Genomic DNA, 7,718 nt, shown 5'->3' on the forward strand with positions numbered 1-7,718 from the left:
ATTTCTGAGTTTCCAAATAAACCAAAGGATAAAAGAAGACAAAATTTGTCAAATTAAGTTAGCATCCTTTTTAAGATTATGGACGAAACCAGTAACTATATCATAAGTAAAGACATGCTCAGTAATGGACATTCCAAACATTAACCAGATCTCTCTAGCAAAAGGGCAGTCAAGGAAGATGTGTCGAGTGGATTCAGGTTTATTGCATACAGAACAAAGATCATATGCTGCTAGATTATTCCTAATAGGCAATCTATCTAGTAAGAGTTGCCATCTGAAACACTTGATCTTAGGGGGTATGGGAGATTTCCAAAGGTTCTCAAAGGTTTTATACCAAGCGATAGGGCTATGGTGGACATTCCATAGGGTGTTGACATGGTCAATCACAAAGGTGTCCTAGTTAAGCAGGTTGTAGATAACTTTGGATTTAATTTTTGGGAGGGGGGAACCATCCTTCCAAAGGAATGAGAGGTACCTGTGGGTGTCAACATGAGTGTTCTTAGGGAGATTGAGGGTGTTACAGGAATTCCTAATCATATTGTAGGTCCGCTTATGCGAAGCAGGAAAAAATATAATTTTGTAAATTAATTTTCTTTTTTTAAATTTATATTTAAAAATATTTTTTTCCCATTTAAAAATAATAATAATAGGAAGCTAATTTTAATTTATATTTTAATTTTTAACATATTCTAAAATTATAATAAGTAATTGTTTATTTATTTTTAAATCAAAATTATAACTATCATTATTTTAATTATTTAAAAATAGATAATATTATTTTATAAATTTTTAAAATTAAAATTTATTTTAATTATATAATAATATTTGTGTTTTGAAAATATTGTGGTGATTTCTTTGTTTATTTATTATATGATTATTTACTTAAATACAACCTAACTTAACCCAAAAATGAAAAAGTATACAAACCTATTATATTTTAATTAGAAGATGCATTCACTTATTAGAAATATTAAATAAGAAGCTCTCTTATGTAAAATATTATGGTTCATTTTATGTTTAAAATCTATTATAATATTAAAATGGTTCAATTGTTTTAAAACTAATAAAATAAAACTAAATGAATGTTAAACCAAATTATTGAGGCATTCTATAATGATTATATTAAAATCAATATTAGACAATAATACTAAGCCAAATTAAATGTCAACTATAAAACTAACTTGTAAACCAAATTGAGCCCTAACACTAAATCAAAATAAATTGTAAGTCTAACACTAAACCTGAGTGAAACCTAACCCTAAACCAAAGTGAATCCAAATCATAAATCAAATCAAAACTCTAACTCTAAAACTAAACCAAATATTAGAAACCTAACCTTAATTTAAAATTCAACCATAACCCTAAATAAAATTCAACCTAACCTTAATTATAAACAAAATTGTATGCTAACCCTATAGGAAATTCAAACCCTAACCCAAAATAAAATTCCACCTAACTCCAATTGTAAATAGAATTGTACACTAACCCTAACTCTAACCCTTATCAAATCAAATTTAACACTCTAGCACAAAACCAATTTCCTCCAAACCCTAAATCAAATCAAACCTTAACTCTAAAAACATTTAACTCTAACCCAAACACTAAATAAAATTGAATGTTTACTATAAACCTAATCAAACCTTAAGTTAAATTGAATCATAAACATATATCCTATATCTAAGTCAATCCTAACCTATGTTAAATTTAACCCAACTATTTAACAAAATTATATTCCTAATCTTAACACTAAACCAAATTAAACCCTAACACTAAACTAAAGTAAAGCGCAACCCTAAACAAAATGAACATAGATCCTAAACTAAATCAAATTGTAACTATATCTCACAAAATTCAAGCCCAACCCTATCTCTAACTGAACTTTCACCATAACCCTATTTAACCACTTCTAATTGAAATCAGAAAGAATTAGTTAGTTATTTATTATACTATATTAATGGTAATTGCTTATTAGTGTTACAGTTAGGGCTATGATTCAATTAAGTTAGGATTTAGTTAGGGTTAGGGTAAAATTATGGTTAGGGTTCAAAAAGAGTTGATGTTATAGTTAAATTACCATTAAGGTTATAATTAGAACTAGAAATAAGAGATTCAATTATGGTTAGGATTCAATCAGGGTTTAAAGAGAAATCTTCAAGTTAGGGTTAGGGTTCAAATAAGGTTACGATTAAGTTTTAATTATGATTATGGTTTGAATATTATTAGGGTTAATACTGGGGTAGTAAGGCTAGAGTTAGGGTTAATGTTATATTAGTGTTCCGTAAGAGTTAGGGTTATGGCTCAATTAGGGTAGGGTAAAATTATGGCTATAATAAATGATGTATGTAGGTGGGGTTGGTACCCTCAACTCATATATCCTCAAAATTTGTCACTCATCTTAACGAGGACTTTTAGGGAGTGAAATCAAGTCCTAGGGACTTTATTGCATATCTAGTAGGTCCCTATCTCAATGGTATAGATCGTGGGATCTATTTTTATAATTTAAATATGGAAATTGACTTAGAAACTCACATTAAAGACCCACTATAATCAACCTGATAAATAGATCTATATTAAGTAGTAAAATTCCATTTCTATTTGAGTCAATAATAGGGGCGAGGAGCTAATATGCGCATGGGGTCCTAAACATGTGATGGTAATCAATTATTTTCAACATAATTATAAATCATATTTAATTTGTACACATGTTTGTTAATATTTTATTTTAACATATATACTAATAGAATTTAACATTAAGTACAAAAAACGCTGTCAAACAAGTACGACTAGATCAATCACCAACTATTCGTAACAACGACAACTTCTTCCATGCACATCAATGTGTCGTATGCAAAACTTATACGTGCCCACATGAAAAAAATTTAAGTAGACCATTTACTATCATTTGAGCCTTGCCACCCTACTTATAAACCAAAGTATCAAAAATAGATTGTCACGTGAGAGACCATCGACACAAAACAAGCCCACCTTAGATAACTACACCCTACAACTAAGACCACAAATTCCTACGAATAGATGTCCAAGTTCACACATTTTTGGGCCGTCTGTCCCATCTATCCATCTCTACAACATAGAAACTAGTCACTTCACCAACTCTCTCACCTGCATCCACAACAAAATAATGTATAAGGCCACCATTTTCTGGATTAAAAACCAATCAAATCAAACAAAAAATGCAAAATCAAATTGGCACTGTAAATTCATTCAACATTCAAAATTCAAAATAGCAAGAGTACAAACATTAAATAGGCCCCCTGAATAAGTAATACATTTAAATCATAGAAAAATAAATGAAATCATATCATTTGAGTTAGAAGGAAGATACAAAAGGCATCTAAGAGGAGTAAGAAGACACATAAAACATTGAATAATTAGAAGAAGACATAACAAGAATCCAGGTATTTATCTTGTTCCAATTTATAACTAGTCTTATTGTTAAACCCTTTCTTTCCCCTTTACGTTATGAAGGAATTGTTATTTCTTTTCTTTCGTTATGGAAATGTTCTACTTACTATTTCCTTGATGTTCCAATAATTCCCTATTTACTTTCTTAAAGTCTATCCATCAGTTTATAAGTCTTAGTTTGGTAAACCCTTCTTACTATTTTATGGTCTTCATGAACTGGCCTCTCTTTGTTATTTCCTTCAAGTTGATATCCCTTAAACCCTTATTGTTTTAAATTGTCATGGTTTATTTAGTTCCAAAATGTCCTTACTACTTCATTTCATTTTTCGTTTAGTAAACCCTTACTATTTTACATCCTCATGGTTTAATAAGCTCCCTTCATCCATTAATTATCGTTTCATGTCCATATCTAATCACAGTCTTCATTTTTTTACTTGTACTCATGGTTTATTTAGTCCCTTAAACCCTCATTATTTCAAGTAAATGTCCTTTATATTGTTTCCTTCATATTCATGTTATTTTAGCTTTCCAAACGCTTACTATTTTCAAGTTTTGATGTTCATTCATATATGTTCTTTTCATGTTCTATTGTTTTCTTACTGTTTTACATCCTTGTAGTTTATTTAGTTCCCTTCACCCATTACTTACTATTTCACATCCATATATAATTGCAATATTCATTTTCTTACTTCCTCATGGTTTATTTAGTTCCCTTAAACCCTCACTGTTTCAAGTAAATGTCCTTTATATTATTTCATTCATGTTCATGTTATTTTTAGTTTTCTAGACCCTCAATGTTACAATTTTTTATATTCATTCATATGTGTTCATTTCATGTTCTATTGTTTTCTTATTGTTTTTTATCCTCATGGTTTATTTAGTTCCCTTCAGCCATTACTTACTATTTCACATCCATATCTAATTACAATCTTCATTTTCTTACTTACTCATTATTTATTTAGTTCCCCTAAACCCTCATTGTTTCAAGTAAATGTTCTTTATATCACTCACATTCATGTTATTTTTAGTTTTCTAAACCCTTACTGTTTTCAAGTTTTGATGTTCATTCGTATATGTTCATTTCCTGTTCTATTATTTCCTTACTATTTTTAGATCCTCATGGTTTATTTAGATCCCTTCACCCATTACTTATTGTTTCACATCCATATCTAATTACAATCTTCATTTTCTTACTTACTCATGGTTTATTTAGTCTTTTAAACCCTCACTGTTTCACGTCCTTCATTACAGTCTTCATTTTCTTACTTAGTCAAGGAAATGTCCCTTCCTTTCTTCATCCCCTACTTATTTTCTGACATCCTTCACAATTTACATTGTCCATGCATCATTGAAAATTCAAAAAAATAGTATGGGAACCATACTTCTTCTATTTAAGCTTCATTGTCATTATACACAAGTTGTTGTCTTTGAATTTTAAAATGCATAGCAGTTACTCATAATTCTTAATATTGATTATCAACCATCAATATACATTGTGTCATTTCATTGTTACCCATATTCTACTTACTATCTACAGATGGTGAAGGAATATCGGATGAAAACGCCTACTAAATCAAAAAGAGCATCAACAAGGTTGCATGGTCATAAAAGAGGAGTCAGATCCCCCCTAGACATTGAAAATGTGGACCCAATTGTGACAAACCCATAGCTTGTAGCCCCAGTAGTGGAGGCTATTCCAACTCAAAGGCCACCAAAAGTAATGTTGCCATAGAAGTAGTGAATTACAGATGACAATAAATGGGCACTGAAAAATGTTGAGGAAAATGACATGCTAGTCAAGGCAACATAAAAAAAATGGCACATCCCAACAACCCCAATCTTGATATGGTTAGGTAGTCTCATTACCACCTTTAAGAAAGCTCTTGTAACAATACTACCCAGACATAAAGAGGATCTGACTGTTGAATGGTGCAAAGAGATGGCACTAGTTGGTCATGGACTAGAGATTGTCAACTTGAAGGTAGAGGTCGCTCAAATTTTTAAAACTAGACCCAACCCTTTCAAGAACAGGGTTCCTCAAAAATCTTGGTGGCCGAGTTTTAAGGCTCAACATCCAGAAATCACAAAGTAGACTATTAAAGGGCTTGACAAAGATAGGGCATTAAACCTTAGACCTGTAGCTATCTATGTTTTCTATGAGACACTGTCCAAAGCAAATTCTACAAATCCATATGGTCCTACTCACATATGGAATTGCAATGAAATTGTTCTCTCTTAAAGTTACACACTCACCAAGTTGTAGAGCTTGGTAGTTTAGAGGAACACGAAAATACTCCTAGGCTATGGGTCACCTAAAATTTGGGGTGAATCTCTAGATAAGGCTAGCTCCTAACTGGTAATCACCTAAATTTAATTAACTCTATTTCTTTGTTAAGAAAAAGGGAGAGAGAAATCATAATTTGGAAAATGATAATCTAAAAGAAGGGTGATACACCAAAATAAAAATGACCATGAAACTCAGAAATTTAGACACTTATTTGCAATGACTAAGATGAACTTGCACAATCTACATCTATATATCCTTGCATAAGTAATTTATAAAAGGTCCTCTTTTGTGCATCTAATTGATTGATCAAACTACTAGTGAAGTCCTCTTTATTTTCCTTGTGGTTTTGTCTCATGCTAAGAACCTTTTGTAGAAAAGTGTATTTGTTGTATTTGCACAATCTACAGATTATAACCTACAACAAATACACTTTTCTACAAAAGGTTCTTAGCATGAGACAAAACCACAAGGAAAATAAAGAGGACTTCACTAGTAGTTTGATCAATCAATTAGATGCACAAAATAAAAAATAAAGAGTAAGAAGGCAAAATACTTCAATCACTGATATCCAAGGTTGTTACTTATATTCATCTCCAAAAATGAGCTACAAAGTATGCCAAAATTGTCAAAGGATTGAAAAAATACACTAAGTTTAGAATGCATAATAAGAACAGAATACAAAAGAGTCAACAAAGTGATTATATCCATCAACCTTCAAACAGTTGCACCATAAAAGGAACTAGAAACTTCTTTGGGTCGGATGCAAAAATCAAGCCCAAAATCTAGCAACTAGATTTTCTCCAAATGAGCTACAAAAGGGTGAAAAAGTCATGTTTAACCATGTCAAACCTTAAGGCAAAAGAAAAAGATGCCTAAATGCTCTCCAAAGCTTTTAAAATGTCAAAAGATCCTCCTATATTCTTGCAATCTCTTCAACCATCCCTACATCTCCTCCACATGTCTGTAACTACCTAAATTGCTTCCAACACGCTTGGCAATCTATTTCAAATCACCTATCCCCTGTGCATTTACAAGGCACTCATAACTTTTGGCATTAATACAACACTTGACTATGTGGCTTATGATCACAACATTTAGCCAAATGTTTCACATTTTAAAGGTATAAGCAAAAAAGGAAATCATATGTGTCACAGTCCATGTGGGAAAAAATACAAATCTTATAAGGAAAAAACAACCCCATGGAATTAACATTATGTTCCCATGCGGTTGCTTGACTCTATTTTCTGCTTAAACTTAAGCAGTTAAGTGTTCCCATGCAACTAAAAAATTGTCAAAAAATGGATAATTGAGAATCTTTCCCTATTTTGGTGGAGCAACTATTGTTTAGGAATTAGAAATAAGCTATGGAACAAAAGGGGGGGTTGGAAATAAGCATGGCTGCTTATTAACAAAAATGCCACATGGCTCCACAAATTTCTTTCCCTCTTTTTTTAAAGATTTTATTTCTTTCTTTTTTCCAAATTTTAAGTGCAAAAATTAGTATTGATGCTATTAATACAAATTTAAGATGTTTTTCTTAAAAATAAGCTGCAAAGATAAATATTCATGGGGTCAGCTTCTTCACAAATAATCCCTAAAAATATTGAGCAACAACTGCTAGCCAAAATAAGCTAAGCAGCCGCATGGGAACATTTTAAAGGTATAAGAAAAAAAGGAAATCATATGTGTAACCTCTCAGTCCATGTGGGAAAAAATACAAAGCTTATGAGGAAAAAACAACCCCATGGCATTAACAATTAGTTACAAGGTTTTTTTTTTTTAAAGAAAGGTAAAAATACCTTAAAAGGTCGAGAGACTTAGGGTAAAACAAACCCTAACTATACTCATGACCATTCATTCTTTCATTTTAACTTTTCATTTTTCTGTTTATGTTGCCCTGGCTACCAAGGATTGGAAGAGATTGTGTTTTCTCTATCTACATGGGGGTTTCAATGAAGGTTTCATGGGAGATTCTGTAGATCAAATGCACATGGCAATTATTATGGTA

This window comes from Cryptomeria japonica, chromosome 4, assembly GCF_030272615.1.
Source record: "Cryptomeria japonica chromosome 4, Sugi_1.0, whole genome shotgun sequence".
Taxonomy (NCBI): domain Eukaryota; kingdom Viridiplantae; phylum Streptophyta; class Pinopsida; order Cupressales; family Cupressaceae; genus Cryptomeria; species Cryptomeria japonica.